Consider the following 20,158-nt stretch of genomic DNA (forward strand, 5'->3'; position numbering starts at 1 on the left):
GACACCTTTCAAACCTTTGACTGTCAATTTCCGTTTCAGCGCTGAATGACCTCATAGGTCCCAGTGCTTGGCCTTCGGCCTAAATTCTACATTCAATTCAGAAGAACCGAGCAGAGATTTTTAAATGAATATGATGTCTTGTAAAATAATGTACACAAGTTAAATCGTTTGTTGCTTGATAACAGTTAAACAATCTTTTCCTTTTTCTTGCGTGAGTTTAACAGACGGGACTTGTTCATTCAAATTCCCCACGTCTTTATGTATAATAATAATAAATAAGTAAAAATTGCGCCGAAGTTTCTTCGGCGCAATCGAGTTTTCTATACAGCGTATAGTAATGCTGTATGAAACTTCCATCCGCGGCCGATGAAACTCAGCCACAGTCCGGTGGTGGCCTGTGTTGTTGGTACCTATAGCAGTGCCAAAAGTACGATTATGGTTAACTTTAACCTTAAATAAAATAAAAACTGCCGAGGCTAGAGGGTTGCAATTTGGTATGTTTGATGATTGGAGGGTGGATGATCAACATACCAATTTGTAGCCTTCTATCATCAGTAGTTTTTAAGATCTGAAGGCGGACAGAAAAAGTATGAACGAACAGACAAAGCCGTCACAATAGTTTCCTTTTGCTGAAAACTAAAAGGCATCTACATACAGAAACTATGGTACAGGTATTTTTCAAAACACTCCATGAATAGATTTGAGAGGTTTACCCACTGGCATACCAAACGTTTGTGCATAGATTTTCCTTTTGCAAATGAACTTGCAACCACACCATACGCAATTTATTAATTCCAAAGTCTGACTGACTGTTAGTGGTAAGCCCAGTCTAGTTAATTAACTTAAGAATATTTTTAATACGAATGCAGTGGGTACTTCCGTAAATAAAGAACAAACACCAAAAAAATACTAATCGGGAGTCAAGACTGATCTGATGCTGTTTGATTCTTCTGCTCTATAGGTCTATTGAATTAATGACATGGCTGCCTGATAAAGATCTTAACAACGGCGACAGAAAATTTACAAATTTGTCATTGCCGTTGTTAGGAAAATTTGCACGAGGCAGAACCTACAGAGTTAATTATAGGCCTCAAAGGATAGTTTTCCTATATGTTTTTTTTTAGACTCAACTTCATGTAATCATTAGGTCCCGTCCGGCGTCTAGACGGCGCGCCAGAATGCCTCATGCAGCGCTCGGAAAACAAAGGCCACAACATTTTTACGTTTTCATTTTTGGTCCCTCGTGCTTAATTAATCTTATTTGCACAACCACCTAATATTAAATATAACCGAAAATAAAAAGCTGTTGTCGCCTTCGTGTTTCTGAGCAGAACGGGAAAAGAGGAGACGAGACGACCCTTGTGTGAACGGTCTTCCAAAAATCAATACCGCAGTTCCAATATTATCTCCAGTATTATTCGCGCTTTTATAAAGTCCGAAAGCTCGAAATGAGTGGGTGATTCCGCGTAGTGTTTGAAAATAAAGTCTTTTTATTTCTGTTTCATACCTTCATGATCTTTTATTTTCGATATGTGATGAGATAAATTTGTTCTTAGCGTAAATGCGATTTCAGTTTTTCTCTGTTTCGGGGAGCAGTCCTCCGCGCTTTGCTTGTTTGTCTGTGTGCATGTATATGTGTGTGTGTATTAGTTTCACTTTCATCCTGGCAGAATATCGGTCGCGTTGCACTCCATCGCAATACTCATCTGCAATCGTTAAAGCTGCATGACCAAGCATGACCCATTGCAATGCGTGACTCCAGCACTCTGCCAAACACCGCTCGCTCTCCTCTCGCTGCGCCGGGAAGGAAGTAAAAAAAAAAAAAAAAATTCAGCTGTACCATTCGAAGCCGAAAAACGATATGCAAATCATTAATTTAAAAGAATTGGTTCGCTGTGTTCCCATATATTACAAAATAACGGTAATATAACGGAGGGTCGGGACGACAGGTCTCGACCTTGACGACCATATGTTCCGTTCCCAAGTTAGGACTAAGGCACCTTCACTCTGCATGTTTACGTGGTGGTCAGGGGAGAGAAAGGGACGCTCTATACAGTCCTGAAGGTTGGATCAGGGAACTGGGTTTTACAAGATTATTATTATTATTATTATTATTATTATTATTATTATTATTATTATTATTATTATTATTATTATTTTGTTCTTGTTGTCTCTATGTCGTTCACGGCAGAAAAAAGCACTCCCGGATGTTGACAGTTAGACAAGATCTGGTTTACATAGACATACTGCTCAGCGTGCCAGTTGCTTACGACTGCATTGTGATATATATATATATATATATATATATATATATATATATATATATATATATATATATATATATATATATATATACATATATATATATATATATATATATATATATATATATACATATATACATATACATTAAGCCACAATCTCAGGAATAACTCATTCCGGTGAAATGCATTCGAACTACGCTGGTGACGAAGCACTTACCAATTAGAATTCCCTTTGAGTGTAAGTTATTCCCAAGGTATAATGATTTGGATATTAACCGATATTTGTGGTTTAACACTAGTGAAAATGTATATATAGTAATATGTAAGTGTATATATCTATATATATAAATGCATGTGTGTGTGTGTTCCAGCATAACTCTGAAACGCACTGAGCAATTTCAACCAAACTTGGTACACATATGACTTACTATCTAGAAATCAGCACTGTGGATATTTTATATCCACTCTAATCTTTAATCTATACACCCTGGCAGTCGATTTTATCTATCAGAGACGCCATAAAAAAAGCTGAGAACTGTACGTGCTGCTGTAGGTCGTTCAGACAACTTAGATATCTGACCCACAGTTCTCCATCTAGTGTTACACAGCTCCATTGTTACTCGTTTCCCAACCCGGCCATTTCCCGGAGACATAGACCGTGATTTTTTTTCTTTGTTTTGTTTCCATGAATACAGCCATATTGAAGTAGGCTACGTCCCATTTAACTGGACGTGATCGCCGTTAGCTACCTGATTTGGGAAGGTGGAATGAACTGCGCTTTTGAATTTGGAAAGAGGGAGTTCAACCGATCGGAAATTTTGCATGCTACCGGAACCGTTACATGAATAAGAGCTAGACGCACACTGATAAATTGTGCCTTCAGGCATACCGTGTATACACGCATGCATGTAAGAAGCTTGTTCACGTTACTAGCGAACGTTTTATAAAAGGAATATCGTTCAGGAAATGTTTGATATGGATTTGCCACCCACCATATTGATAATAAGCTGTAATAAGATTATATTTTTATTTTCCTGTAACACAAGTGTTGCATATGCCACAGGTGCCTTCCGACAAGTGTTACTTTTATGACACAAAAGCTGTGCAGATGATGGCCGGCACAGGTAACAAGTAATACGCTTGAATGAGAATCAGGAGGCTAATATAACTCGCATTTTTGAGAGCACTGACAACCAAAAGCCTTTTTCTTGCCCAGGTCCGAAGAAAACGAGAAAATAAAAAAAAAAACCGGAGTAAGAGCATATGGCATTAACCACGAAAGAAACAATAGACTTTCAACCGCTGAAAGAAAAAAAGGTTATGAGTTACGAATTCCAAAGTAACGATTATCAGATAATGCTGGTAATTCATTTAACGCTCGTTTCTTAATCGGAGAAAGAATCAGTAAAACAATCGGAGTGTTTAGAGAAGTTTCATCAGCAATATACTACAAGATTTAAAAAGCTGCTCAATAGAATGCATCACACGTCTGGGAAGATAGAAGAAATGGGACAATGATATCCAATATAGATGCTCTCGAGTCGGATTTCATTGTAAAACTAAAAAAAAAATACATACATAAAATGGGTGTAAGGTCATGAATCACGTTCTGACAGTGAAACTATTTAAAAGATTTTGTCGATTTGGGATTATGTCTTTAAGCAAACTGTTAGGAGTCAGATAGCAAGATAAAATAATATGATATCATAAGAGATATTCCGGAAGTTCCGCAGTTAGATGAGATAATGGAAGGGAGACGTAGAGGGCTTGGACATTCATTATTACCACCCAAGGGAGAATAAATAAACCTAGACCTACTTGGATTTGTGGAAGATAAAGCGCGGGAAATACGTGAGGTGGGGATTTCAGGTGATGAATATTATTATTATTATTATTATTATTATTATTATTATTATTATTGTTGTTGTTGTTGTTGTTTCAGCTATGTTTCCATGTATAAGAAAAAAACACGAAGCAAAAAACTGCTTAAACGGTTTTTTGTGGCTTGTTACAGTACATGAATATCTGCATATCGCATATCATAAAAAAAAGTATCGTCATAATAACTCTTTCACTTGGATGATTATCTGAATAAAACATATCACCCACTCATACAGTGCCATGCATCTGTATAGACTTTCTCTGTCGCTCAAATTTCCTTTCGTATCGCAAGTCATTGTCACTTTTAGACCAACCAACCTGACTTTCCTCTAATTAGGTCTCTCGCTGCTGGCGATGGTAATAATTTTTCATGTAAATTATGAAACGAGCCAAAGTCTCATACATGATGTCATTATGCACCATATTGTACTGAACTTTCAGAATTTAGGGATAGAAGTGTTGATGCAGTTCCAGAGCGTGTTATTTGGTTCCAAGAATTATGAAGAAGTTTCCCAATTTCTATTGGAACAAGTAATTTTGGAATGTGAATGATGTATTGTTAATATATTTTGGAGGAAGTAGCCTACCATCATGCTGATACACCCCATTTGATGTATATGTAATATACGTCAATAAATATTCTGAATTTGAATTTTTAATTTGGTCTCTCGCTCTTTGGTGCAGTTCGCGAGTTGTGTCTGACCTTATGCATATAGATCTTGGTCGTTACCTTATCCGGGGTGTGAATAATACGGTTGCCAAGGTCTTACGCTGAATACAGCACGCTTCGCCATTGTTCATTGTTCCGTGTGTGTGTGTATTGTGCGTGTTTCATGCCCTCATTGTTGCAACTAAGGGAGCGTACACTTTTGTCCACCTTTATTGTGATTTCTTTTGTATGACAGATGTACGACATTGTGTCTTTCTACTTTCGCGTGGATTATAAATTTATATATTGTACATCTGCTTAGAAGCGATTGCCAGTCCTGAAGTTTTTCGTGATTTTCTTGATCGACACAGATATAGGACTTTGCTTTTGACTTTTTGTCGAGTGCTTCCTTTGCTGTTTTTCTGAACTGCTTAGGGATACTCGGATTGGCTGAGATGGTGGCTATACCCTCTCATTGTCATATGCCAGAAATTCTTCAAAACTCGATCGATGTCAATACAATGGCTGGGGTGCAATAAAATTGCTCAAAACATGAATAATTAGCGTTATTAAAAAGTTCTAAACACGACAATAACAATCGTAAGAATAGGGGTTGTGTATCTTGCAAATACATATAAACACAAACCCACACAAGTGTAAAAATAGCGACCTCACGCAATGAACGAACCGAGCCCGTGAATATGACACACACACGCGCACACACACACATACAAGTGTGTGTGTGAGAGAGGAGAACTCTATTACGGTGGCATAACTCGCGCGCAAACCATGTGCGGTAACGCTTAATTGAGCCATAGTACTACAGGCTTAATAGAGTACTTTATCAATCCTGATATTACTAGTAATATTATAACAATTCGGGGGCAGCCCACAACACATACAGAAAAGACGGAATGCCACATTTCCCCTTGGAGATGCTTTAGACATGGCCTCTGAAATTAAAGGCAATAAAGTGGCATCACCCTTAATGAAATATCTATTAGGCCAATGAATCTAACCGTTGTCTCGATATGCGTGGCTTCGCTTCATCCCCTTTCGTGCCGAGACCTCACACCTTTCAAGCCTTTCCACGTTTGTTCTTTTTCTTCTTCTTCTCCTCTCCATTTTTAGATTCTTTCCCAAATGTGTATTTTGTTCCGCGGAAGATGATTGCTTTTCAACTTAATGAACATTTTTGGGGGCTTGTTGCTTATGAACGTTTGTTTATTTTAAATAATAATAATAATAATAATAATAATAATAATAATAATAATAATAATAATAATAATAATAATAATAATAATAAAAACAGTTGCTGTTTCAGCGGCATTCAACTTATGCGGTGTCTTCTGTTTTAGTGTTCTGTAAAAGAAAACTATTGTGCCGGCTTTGTCTGTACGTCCGCACTTTTTTCTGTCCGCACTTTTTCTGTCCGTCCTCTGACCTTAAAAACTGCTGAGGCTAGAGGGCTGCAAATCGGTATATTGATCGTCCACCCTCCAATCATCAAACATACCAAATTTCAACCCTCTAGCCTCAGTAGTTTTTATTTTATTCAACTTTAAAGTTAGCGATAATCGTGCTTCTGGCAACGATATAGGACAGGCCACCACCGAGCCGTGGTTAAAGATTCATGGGCCGCGGTTCATACAGCATTATACCGAGACCAACGAAAGATAGATCTATTTTCGGTGGCATTGATTATACGCTGTTCAGAAAACTCGACTGCGCCGAAGAAACATCGGCGCATTTTTTACTTGTTGAATCTCTATTCTAGTATATCTGTAAGCTGTCAAATAGTACGAAAATTGCTTATATGACCTTTATTATGCCATTATAATCCCTATTAACCGTATAGAGTCCGGAGGGCAGCTTTAATCTGAAAGAAGGAAAAGAAGAAGATTGCATCACTTAGGCCTAATCATCACTGGCTATTTTTGACGTTAATGTACAGTTCCTAAAGATGTTCGAAGCTTTAAGACAGAAAGAACCACTTATGAACAAGAAACGGAAAATTAAGCAGAGTAAAGACAAAGAAATTGGACAGCTGATTAGGGAAAGATCCGTGGGAACAGATGAAGAAAAGTAAATGACACAAAAAATGCCGCTGGGGCCTGAGAATGGTCACAGAAAACTTGCAAGTGACACGTTCGTTCCACCAAAGTCTGCTGCTCTTGGAATTCGAGACCTTTTTAAATCCTTTAGAGTGACCTTAAAAACCCCTTTTAAAATCAGGGTTTAAGACGTAAGGTTTCTTTTAAGAAGAGTGATGTCTTACAACATTGCTCTCTGTGCACGTCTTCATGACGAGGAAGCCCGTTCAAGGTGTTGTTGATGCTACTTTGTTTTTCATTCTTTATTTTTCTTTCTTCCGTTTCTACTTTGATTTTCAAGGTTTTCCCTCCTGTCACAACTTTGTTTGGTATCATTTAGGCGAGAAATTCTTATTTTCAAGATGCAGAGTTTAATATGTATATATATATGTGTGTGTTTTTTGTGCCTATGTCTAATGCTACAAATGTCCCACATACTTGAGACTGGCGCACTCTGGCCTTGATTTGCCTGAATAGAAAAATGACTTTACATGTTAGCGAGTTACAGTTCTAAAAGTTCTCTTTCATGTAATACTGAATACAGAGAGAGAGAGAGAGAGAGAGAGAGAGAGAGAGAGAGAGAGAGAGAGAGAGAGAGAGAGAGAGAGATCTTTTCACTCGCGTGACGACAATTCTTCATTAAAAAAGATTATATTTTTAATGCAACCAATTTCAAATGCTTCACCTTCCCATTTACATCTTTCAAGATAATTTTTTTTTTCATCTTTAAGCATTCTGCATGTAAACACACTCGCCCACATTCTCTGTGTTCCTTTCCTCATAAGAGCAATTAATTAAGCATTCGGGTTGCTTGAATTATTCATATTGAGGTTCGGTCATCAAGGGCTCGAGTTGGAAGGGAACAGCGATAATCAAAATGCCTAATTACGAGAAGTTTCGGCAAAGCTGAATTTCATATCTTCTTTATTATTTCCAGATGATTTGGATGCGTAGGACGAGCAGTCAAAGCAGCAAAGCATACGAAATGGAACGAGAGATTAAAAGTCAAGACGTGAGTATCGACGCATGCGCAGTCTGGGAACAAGCCACGGCTTCATCAAGGTCTATAAGCGTTGCAGTCTCTGACGTGAGAAAAATGTATACCGGACTTCGGATGAACTTCTCTTCAGTCTACATCCTACACTGTTATGAAAAAGGAAAACAAATGAACGATTAGGAAAAGCACAAGAGGACACCTAGGCTCAAATGGTCTACCTTTTCAGGGGCGGCCCCCACCAGTCGACGTTCTGCAACTTGGATTTTATAATGACTCTGAAACGCAGGAAGATCTTGTCATTTGCATACGTTAAAGTTATAATGAGGCTTTCACACTCGAGGAGCGAATGTGGAAGACGTGTAAAATGCGTTGCATGCAAGAGTAAAAATGAGAGAGAGAGAGAGAGAGAGAGAATCAATACTTTCTTCTTTGATGCAGTGTGAAATTAGATTGCAAGCAGTGGAAATACTTAAAATTGTTTCTCTTTGCACACAAGACTTTCAGTCCTTCTTCGCGAAAGTTAGTCTCTCTCTCTCTCTCTCTCTCTCTCTCTCTCTCTCTCTCTCTCTCTCTACTCAATAGCGAATATCTATATTCTATTTATCGCTTTGCGTTATGTCATTTAGGGTATAAGAAGCGTTGGAGATAAAACCTTGAAGATGACCAAAATAAAAAATAAGAAAAACAAGTTTTCTGGTGGTGACGTGTCATATAGCGTTTGCCAGATGCACGATCATGGCTAAGTTTAACCTTGAATAAAATAAAAACTACTGAGGCTAGAGGGCTGCAATCTGGTATGTTTGATGATTAGAGGGTGGATGAACAACATACCAATTTGCAGCCCTCTAGCCTCAGTAGTTTTTAAGATCTGAGGGCGGACAGAAAAAGTGCGGACGGACAGACGAAGCCATCTCAGTAGCTTTCGTTCACAGAAAAAAAAACACTACCGCAAACTACTCCTATGTGATATTCCGTCCGCACAGAATGCAAAACCGCTCCACGCGTTACGGTAAAATAAATATTTGGTCACGTAATGAGATCTCATTTGACATCCACACACCTTACAGGTGCTCTTCCTAAAGCCAGTATACCTTTCGAGATTCCCTCGTTGACTTACATAGGATATACGGCGTTAAGTTTGAGGTTCTTTTACATAAGCATTTGTTACGGGTCATATTCTGGAATATACTGCGTCGGATGCCTGGTAGGTGATCCCGTTTTGGTTTTAGTAGGTTTTGAGAAAAACTCTTTGTAAGCTATAAGAGATATTAATATCTTGCGCTATTTCGGAACGTAGAACGTTACAAGGCATGAGGGTGGACCTTGGACCTACAGAGATCTTGGCCTGCCTTCCAAACTGTAGACACACACATATATATATATATATATATATATATATATATATATATATATTGTATGGGTTCATTTTAGGATACTGTTTATTTCATTCCTTTAGTTTCAAAGGTCGTTCATAGAAAGACAGAGCCAGACATAATCTCTTTCCATCTTTTTGCTTTATTCTATTAAACATAAAACACAAGTTGCTAGTTACTTTAGTCTAATCCTTCGGGCCAGCCCTAGGAGAGCTGTTAATCAGCTCAGTGGTCTGGTAAAATTAAGTCGCCATTGTAAGCCGTTACTTATGAATACTCATAAGCTTAAGTCTATAAACTAGAAAGATAATGTTATATAATCAAAGTATTCTGCAAGCTATCACAAGAAAGCAATAATGCATAGCAGAACTACATTCAGAATTAATGTCATAGGCTCATTCACATTCACGAAACCCTAAAATCCTTTGACATACTCCATGAAAAAGAAGAGTAATGTAAACAAAACAAAGCAAATCGCGACTTCCTTCGCCGCGGAAGAAACAAAAAACCGGTTTGTGGAAAGAGTCAGACTGTGATCTTGGGCTCGTGTTATGTAAGATTCAAAGTCTACCTCAACTGAAAGGCGAGTAGGATAGTGCTTTGTATTTTTACAAAGTGAACATAATGTGGGGTTGTCTCAAGACATGTGGCTGAAGCAATTTCGCAGACTTAATCCCTTCTTTCGCATGATTCCTACGAGACACGGGGTGGAAAAAACAAATTCTAAATGGTAACCTGCGTGTTTCAATAAATAAATAATTATATATTATGCAATCATTCCCAAAGAGGAATTGGCTCTAGGAAAAAAATCAAGACAGTAGTCACTGCCAGACTCATACATTAACTGGCGAATCATGATGAATCTGCTGTTCATATGAGTCGGAATGATAAATATACATGAAAAGCTGTGCATATGTACTTAAATATGCAAATCATCGAGCGTTGATTGACACTCGGACGAATCACGCTCCATTTGCCAAGAGCAACGCTTGGGTTTCCTATCCGATGTCGGTCAGTCATGTTCATTGACACTGAACACTTATTAACTTTACGTATTCTAAGGCACGATAAGACAAAGCCCTCACAGTGGTCCTTTTTTACTTACCAGATAAAATTCAACAGGTGTTCCAATTCCAAATTTATCACTTAGTTACGTCTAGTTTTGCCATTCTGCTGGCATAAAACAGTGCACCCACTTCTAAGCATTTACATGTACAGTTATAATAGGAGACGATTATAAGTGTGTGCGTGCTTATGCCGAATGTTATAAAGCTTTCCGTCAATATCCCACATATGTTTGGTTAAACGCCTTGACCACGGCGACATTTGCTTGCATCGTTACCACGCGCAACGCGGGAATTTTCAGCATGTACTTTTACACCGAAGGCCCGAGTTTGAAACTTGTTCGAGTCAGAAGCACCTTGCAACTATAAGTCCCATTGAGTGTAAGTTATTCGCTATAGTGAATTCGAAATTAAACGATATTTGTGAAAGAAAAAGTCATATATGCGTGTGGTATAAGGATGACCCTCATGTACCGAAATGCTCTGCGTTCTCAAGCCCTTGAAATTCCCACGAAGAAGGAAGGAATGCTCATAAGCAGGGTGTTGATCAGTGTAACAAACTGCGCCACTCACTATTATCTTGCACGTTGAGACACTCATATACTTTTATACTTTTAACTACTACTAGTACTAAGGTGGCCCGTCAGGGTTGCTGCTTATGGTATGAAATGTAAGTTATGACTCCTAACACCCTTCGTGTGCTTCTTCCACCGCTCTCACCAGCATCGCAGCCCTCTTTAACTTTCTCCACAGACCTCTGTCCTGGGTCCTTTCTTCCCAGCCATTCATTTTGCACTGATACAGATCGCACTTCTGAGTCTAAGGAATAGCGTGAAATAGGTCTTCACTTTCCACTTCCCTTTGTCATCCCTAACTTTCTGCCCACATTCTATACATTTCTCACCCCCTTTCAGCCATTCATACTCTACAGATCCTGTGCAAACAATAATTGGTCCAAACACCTTCAACTTACTCTTACACTCACAATGAATATCCACAGAAATGACTGCATGAATGGGAATTGGTCAATAATCCGTTTGTCTAGCAATGTGTGAGGAGGGGTTCTTTAAGACGGTGAGCCATGCAATGGCTCTGTACCTTGGTGGGATTAAAACATGAAGTATATGTAGAAATATAGAATTTATTTACAAGACTGAGGCAACGACATATCTCAGTAGGTGATGTTTTAACTTCTGGTCGATCGAACTCCTTGTAGTGGTAGACAGGGATCGTCCCTTGAGCGGCTCCTCTCTTGACGTAAACACTAAAATGTTTATGTTGAACTGCAAGGACTGTATTCCTCTTTCTACCTACGCGTGATGCCTGGAGAACTGAGACTTGCCTTGCCTTGCTCTTCCATGGTCTTGCCTAGCTTCTCCAGCTCCCCACAAAATATTTATATCAAAATTCGATCATTACCTTTCTCTAGGCCTAATGGTGCTACATACTGCTAATTCTTCTCCACTGATTTATAACAAACGCTTGATCGACATAAACTCTGCTATCTCTAAATCAGCAAAGCTCCTTAATTTTTAATTTTCATGCTCCCTTGCTTTCAAAGACAAAATCCTTTATGTGCCTCCCCGTATCATATTTGCTGCCATGCCTATGTACTTCTAACATCTTCATTACCTATTCCTTTGCAATCTTTCCATCCTCCATTCGTGCCATACAAGCCGTAATGAATCACTTGATTACACTCTCAATACCTTTCTTGATGCATTATTTCCAGTCTTTAAAACTTTCTCTTTATCATCCTTGGTTCCTCAAAAGTCAATTCCATAAGTATTTTCTGGATTGCAAGAACCTCTTCCACTCTTAAATGATCCTCTCCAATCAGCAATTCTTCAATATCGTCACTCCATAGGCACAAGACAAGTTTTTCAACACAGTTCTTTCATCATAAGACCATTTGCTCAATATTTTTTCTCTTTTTATTGACCTATTGTCACTATATGTTCCATAATATATATATATATATATATATATATATATATATATATATATATATATATATATATATATATATATATATATATATATATGTGTGTGTGTGTGTGTGTGTGTGTGTGTGTGTGTGTGTATGTGTGTGTGTGTGTGTGTGTACTCTAAGTTCTATTTAAGCGTAAATTGTTTTGTAGTCATTTTGTACTTTTTTTCTGACAAATTCATTGCATTTCATAAAAATATATTTACTTTTATTTCATTACTTATTAGAGAGACTTTAGCGAGTAATATAAAAATGAGAAACAGTGAGATTTTATTGTAACAGCTTGACGAGTTAGTACGATGCAAGTATGGGGCACGAAAGCTAGTTGCTTTAATGGGCGGTCAGTGAACTCTCAGTCTTCTCTCTCTTTCTCTCTCTCTCTCTCCCTCTGTGTTAATTGGCAAGCAACATCGTGAAACCAGTTCCCTATCAAGACTTAAGTCGATTAGAAGGTTATTAGTATTATACGGCAGACAGCAAATTGGTCCTATAACTATATCAGCTTTGCCAAAGGATATGAAATTGAGATGCAAGTTCTGCATTATCTAAAGAGGCGAATATATAAACTTTTTTTTTTTTTAGCTTTGCGAGTCTGCAACGTGTTAATGAAGCTGCAATGCTTGCTTTTTTTTTACTGGGAGAGAGAGAGTAATTCGGTAACTTTTTAATTACTTATGTCAATAAGTCGACAAGTGTTTTCATGAAACTGTCCCAAAGACATATTTCCCTCGTGGAATCGAACTCTGGTTTCTCGCTGTTGAGGCAAGGTCGTCAGCCACTGAGAGAGAGAGAGAGAGAGAGAGAGAGAGAGAGAGAGAGAGATTCCTTTGTTACCCACAACGTTACGTTCCCTTTAAAAGGGCGTGGAAATTAGGAAACGAGGCTTCATCATTCCACTGGATAGAAAAGCTCGCCAGCCTTGAGTCCCTCTATATACACGCAAAAATCGCCACATGCACAATCAGTGATTGTTATCACGGTAATCATCATGAATTTCATCCCTGTCATACCTTGCGAAACAAGAGTGGTGTAGGAATTATTACGTGGTCTTTACCACATTTTCGTCCTGCAGCCACATAATCTCCTCAACAAAAGGTAAAGCCTATGGTGTTGAATCTAAACACTCTCCCATGGAGGTCTGCCTCTCATATTTAAGAACTCAGCCACCGAACCATCTTGCACGTTCCTTATCACGCTCATACCAACATCTCGGCCCGTTTTCGTAGTCCATTACTCAGTCATAATCCTCTTAGCAGATGATGATACTTCATTTTAATGTTTTCCTCATTTACTCGTACGTGTGCGCATTTGTACACATGCATTCATCGTACAAACGTACAACACTCTATACGTGCATGTGTAGAGTATGGAAGCATAGATATATACTAAAAATGCTCACAGGCACAAACACGAGTGAGATAGTTTACTTCTTCAGTCTGTTTCAGCCATCACAATACATTTACTAGAGCACACACACACACAGCAGGATTATAAAACCCCGTGTTAATCCCCAAGCCTGGGCAGGTGGATTATGGCCAAAGCTTCCATATATTGAAGAGGAAAGGACAGAAGATGCCTGCCTGCGGTGTGCCCCTCTAACCTTTCGGGGTTGGTGATGGGTGCCGCGGCTCCCTCGGGGTCACACCTGAGCAGAATGTGCAACATGTGAAAGGGGGGGGTGTCCCTTGCAAGGGTACAGCTCCCAGACCACGTGAAAGACTGAAGGGCCCTCCCCTGAACCAAAAGAAGCAGTTTTAGAAAATGATCCAAATCTTTCCTGGCACCAGGTACACTGACACACCATGAGAGAGACTGGATCTTCCATGATGAAAACTAATCTCCATAGATCTTGCCTAGGCATAGCCACCAAAGGATGCAGTGTGATGGTGAATGACTTGAAGGCATAACAGTTAGCCGGTCATGCTTAGGTGACTAAGTTTCACACACACACACTAAGAGCTGCAATGTTTGGTGGCACCATTCGGATGTATCGTCCTTCCATGTTACTCTTACCAAGGTCTATAGATTGTCAGATTGTCTTCCTGTCTAGTCTGTGGTCCACACAACGAGAGTTTCTTTAATGCTTTTCGGAATTGTGAGAAGAGCAGGAAAGCTGCGCTTGTTCGAGAGCCTTGATTTTCAATAGATCAGAGTCCAATAGGACTCTTTACTTAATGTCATTTGAGTCCATTAAGGGTTTTAACCAGTGTCAGACTATTAATTGTCCAAAAATCGATTTCACTTACGCTAATTACTTATATCAATGATCCTCATCTGGCAACAAGGGAGCAGGTGCTCGGAGCAATGGTTAGTAAGCAACTCAGCACTTGTGTGTATTTGCGTGTGTGGTCGTCGGTAATTTTCAGAAATTAATCCTCAAAACAGATTACTGACATACACTGATGAGCGTTCAGCCCCTTTGCTCAGGCGTTGTTGCTAAATTAACTATGGTAACAAATAATGAATTGTATAACAGTCACAAAATAATTTGTCACTTTGCCAAAAACTGAACTAAAAATACTGAGATAAAAATTAGTAGGGGCAGCTGTATGTTTAACTGAATATAATAAAAACATAGCACGAAAGGATTTGAGCGATTGACTGAGAAATTACATAACACCTGAGAAATGTACTGGGAGCAGCCACTTGCAAGTGCATCTCCTGTTGTTGCCAATGGAGACACGGGAAGGCCCATTGATCGTCTGCACGGTGCACTTGGTCTCAAATTTTGACATCGATGTTCAGACGCTCACACACAGACCCGGGAAAGGCCATTTTAGAACTTATTTTAATTTACTAAAAGGTGGAATTTATGACACTTTATTAAAAGCTCGGTCTTAGATTATTGGAACTCTATTCCTTGAATAAAAGTCTTGAAGGACACTGCACAGGGGCGAAGTCTGAAGACTGAGGGTTAGGGCTTTACCTTGGGTTCGAAAGACTGTGGTGTTGGTCACAGCTGGTGAGATGTGTTGTGGGGAGTAGCAGATTTAACGGTAGACTGCTCGCATGTTATAAGCAGTCATGCTCAATGGAGCCACAGTAGTATGGATTAACTGTACTCTATTAGTCCTGGATAGTTGTGTCAAAGGCTATTAACACCGTAATTCGAATTGGAGTAATAGTAGTTAAAACTAGTCCCCCTTCAGGTTAAGCATCAATCTTCTTCCTTTCTTGGTATCTTCGAATCAGGGCTTTAAGAAGACATCGTTAAGTTGGCGTCTCATTAGAATTTGCTTGAAAAAGGTTATACCTTAAGCTGAACTTACTTTGTGCCTTCAGATTCCTTTGAAATCTGTCTAGTGAATTCAGTTACTCTCTCGCCGTTCTTGTACCCTTACGAGTTGACAGAGATGAGAGGAGATTTGTATTCTTTTCTTGTTAGTTCAACTAATCCATGAGATCAGAATCGTAATTGATCGGTTTTAATTTATTTCATAAACGTACCAGAATACTAAAAAGTAAAAAGTTAAAAAGTAACTGTCATATTTATTTCTGTGTACATTTAGAAAAATATTCAAAGTAGAGAGAACACTTGAAAAAAAGCAGCTGATAATATAATCAAACCCACATTATAAACTTGCCTTCCTAATATTTCATAATAGTCTAACTAGAGAGGCCGCCGTAACAGAGAACGGTAAATGATGAAGCAGATATTTACTGATAATTGTCTTTTGTTGTTTCGTATCTGTTATCTTATCACTGGGTGAAATAACAGCATCATCGCACGCAATTGTTTTTTGTAGGCTATGTAAACCTCGCATAATAGAACGCAGCCAGGTATAGGTCTAAAACAACATTAATGTATTCCTACAGAGAGAGAGAGAGAGAGAGAGAGAGAGAGAGAGAGAGAGAGAGAGAGAGAGAGAGAGATGAATGAAAACTGCAGTCAGATGCACACACAAAACACAACAGTCAATTGTAAAACGGATCAAATAAACAGCAGACCGTTCTCATTGCATTAACTGGCACCCTCCGGACTGTGTTGATGATGACGAGCGACAGACTCCAGCTGGGACCTTCTTCCCCGGCCAATGGCATTCCTTCTTGCGATGCTTCTAACGTATCCAACCGAGCTTTATTCTACCCTGGTGGAAGACGTTGATATCAGTTACTCGTAAGTGTGAATTGACTTCAAATTCGTGTCATTGTTTTAGCTGGGCTTGGAAATTCCATGCTGCTGAACCGTAAATTGAACAAATGCATTGCATGTTTGCTAATTTGTCTTTATTTATTTGCAATTCACTCGTTACCTGTGAAGGAGGTTGGTTTGACGGAGGTACAATCATGGTCTAAGAAAGAGAAGGTCTGTTCACGCGCAGGTAGGCGGAGCTACACCTACGTCACGCGGCGAGGTGGGTAGAGAAAGACTCACAAGGGAGTGTTTATACACCAAAAGATTTGAATTTTAATAACGGGATTTACCCAAACTTTTGTAAAAATGTGATTAAACAAAAATGCAATAGTTTGTTTTAAGGTAATGGAAGGGCAATAAAAGATTTATTTCATTCATAGAATATTCAACTTTACAATAACATCAAGAATATAACCAAGAAACAACTCCCGGCTGATAGTGACGTAACTTCCTGTAATATTTACAACTGTTATTTAGTACAAAAGAAACAAAAAGAGTTATAACTGGTGACTTACGTGCAACTGAAAAAAGTTTATCATTACCTGTATTGTTAGGCCTAATCTTATAATTGGTGGTATCTGGTCAACTGCAATTATATTATTTACTGGGCAATGAACAATGGAAATATTGCCGAGGCATTATAAAAAGATTAAGTAGGTCAACCATTTATTCTCCAAAGGAAACTTTGGTATTTTAATTCCCTGACCTAAAGTTCATAAATGGTGGCATCCGGTCAACTGCAGTATGTTTACTGGCAGAGAAACAAACGAAATACTGCTCAGGTACTATGAAAAGATTAACTAGGTGAAAAATTTATTCGCCGAAGGAAATTTTCAATTCCCTGGCCCAAAGTCCATAATTGGTGGCATATAGTCAACTTAAATTATGCTATTTACTGGGCAAAGGAATAAGAAACTTTACGCAGGTACTGCAAAAAGATTAACTAGGTCAGCAATTTATTCACCAAATGGACTATTGGTATTTTAATTTCTCGACCCAAAGTTCTAGTCCAGTAATTATCTTCTGAGTTTGAAAAAAGAAAAAATTCCTTAACCACACTGATGATGATTGTTAGCTTTAAAGGAAATCAACTGGAATGTTCAGACGTTTAATGTTAGCTTAATAGGAAATCAGCTGTAATGTTCAGACGTTTAATGTTAGCTTAATAGGAAATCAGCTGTAATGTTCTGACGTTTAATTGTATAGCAAATAAATATGAAAAATTTATTTACATTACATCTCCTATTTCCCTGTACACCACCCAAAATCTAAAGTGAAAAACGTGACATGAAACCACTCGCAACATATGATTATCAATGGTAATAGTAAACACAGTAAATGTTAAGTGATAAATATATGTTACACTGTAAATATTTTCAACTATATAAACTGATTTATTATGAACAGTTAACTTTACTTCGATAGAATACCACTACATGAACTCTCTCCTCGCACACCATCGAAAATCCAAATAAGGGAATCGTGGCATCTAATAATTTGCAGTATTCAGTTATAAATGGTAATAGAAAACATAGTAACTATTAAGTAGCAAATATTTGTCGCATTGTAATATATTAACAATATAAACTGATTCATTAAGAATCATCGACTTCATTTCAAAAGAATGCCAAAATCTAAACTTGTCCTCTGATGCTGGCAGATGCATTGTTGGTATTGCTTCAATCTGTAATTGTGCAAGATGTCTTGGTATTGAGATTCCAAGTAATTCATTTGTAAGGATCATTGCATAATCAGTTGATTTAAAATGCAAAATACAAATCCTCGAAGAATCCACATTAAATTTGTCTCTTCTCACGCAGAGATGAATCCATTTCTTTCGGAGTTTTAAATTCTTAGGAAATTTATGAAAAGTAAGATCAGTATTTCGATGTGAACTGGAGTTACATCCATAGTGCACAAATATTGGGCATAGTCCTACAATGACGATGACCAAAATATACACAGTATAAAACCACGATCGCATTTACAGCTCCTTCCTTCTGCTATACCTCCTTGGACTGGCTGACAGGTAAATAGCCCATCCACTCGCACCGTGACGTCATGCGCGAAGTTGGTCGAATTTTGGGTCAGTTGTGAACAGACCTTCTCTTTCTTAGACCATGGGTACAATGACAAACATTCGATCCCACATCGACGACCATGCGTGTTCACCAGAAGCAATGATAGCTTATTGGAGTCTCCCAGTCCCATAATAATAATTCCAACACTCCTCCTGTTCGGGTCAACAACCTTGCAGCATAGCAACCCTTTATCGTAACTTCGAAAGCCAAATGTAAACTTCACTCATTATATGAGACTATCTCACTTTAACAATATCCGTTGTAGATTGCGAGAAGGGAGTTAACTCCAAAGATGAGGTTTGAGAGGTTTTGCTGATAAAGTTGTTTCTATCTACCCAACGGACCCACCTCAAAAGATTACAAAAGATTAGCTGGTTGTAAAACCAAGGATAGTAAAAAAAAAAAAAAAAAAACGATAAATGGTGTTGCTAAGTCCGTTGTCAAGAAAATGTGTAGTCTTATTTTCATTTATTTTTGCCTTACTGATCTAAGAAAGAATAATAAATGAACAGCAAATATTTTTCAGGTTTGAAATCATTAGTACATAGCGTACGAAATGTTTCCATAAATTGCATTTTCAAATTTTCCATAAGAACAGTGTCTATAGCATTCCAGTGGTCTCAAAATCCATATAATTTTCTCTTCTGTTTGATTTACCATTTATCATTATCGTTTCCACCACTGTGATGATGACAATGATGATATTATGTGGGTCTGTACTAACGTTATAACTATCATATTTTGAGAGACATTGAAGACCTCCAGGGACATTCAATAAGCTCATATAGAGAATATGGGATCAATCATATCTATATTTATGTTTCGCACCAGATTAATTCTCATTAGCTGAACGATTATTGTTTTGGTTAAAAAAAAGTAGTGATTCCCTCGTGAATTTGTTCTCATGATGTTGGCACAACTTTGGCACCTGAACACAATCGATAGGTTTATTTGTCTCCCTCCTCCAATCCAGACCAGTCCAATTACCATTACACAGAAACCGTTGGCACACATGCTTGAGATCTATATGGAGGTACACGGTTGCCCTAGGTTTTACAATAAAAGACCAGAGGAGTCTTGCAAATGGATGCTCTCAAGAATATGAGGTTAAAAACATTCGAGTGACCAGCAAACAGACTATTCATTATCAAATATTAAATTATTGTAAATCGATTACGCACGACTCGCGTGTCGTATATGTTTGCATTCTTTTAATAAAACTTCTAGTTAATTAATGATTCTTGGTACTGTTTTATTATAAATAAAAAGTTATTGCAGCTGAATTTTGTCAGAGAGCGAGAGTCTTGTCACTGTTTTAAGAACTTGTTAGAAAAGACATTCACTCAGGCGTAAAAATTAGATTTTGTTCGACATCAGGGCAAGTAGCAGCCGAGCCACTGCAGTCAGCATAAGCAAGATTATGGTTAAGTTGTCTTTGAAAGATTCTGTTATAAACTCCCCCAAGCAGACACCTCGCGTTTCTACAACAACTACTACCCAAGTCTTTTTTCCTTTGTTTTAAAGGTGCATAAATATTTTGATGTGCATGACACTCACATGTATCTCGTACTGAATTGCGTTACTGCGAGCGTTGTCTTGTTTAGCTGTTACATAACTTTGATGTAGATGAC

Source organism: Macrobrachium rosenbergii, chromosome 37 (assembly GCF_040412425.1).
Source record: "Macrobrachium rosenbergii isolate ZJJX-2024 chromosome 37, ASM4041242v1, whole genome shotgun sequence".
Taxonomy (NCBI): Eukaryota; Metazoa; Arthropoda; class Malacostraca; order Decapoda; family Palaemonidae; genus Macrobrachium; species Macrobrachium rosenbergii.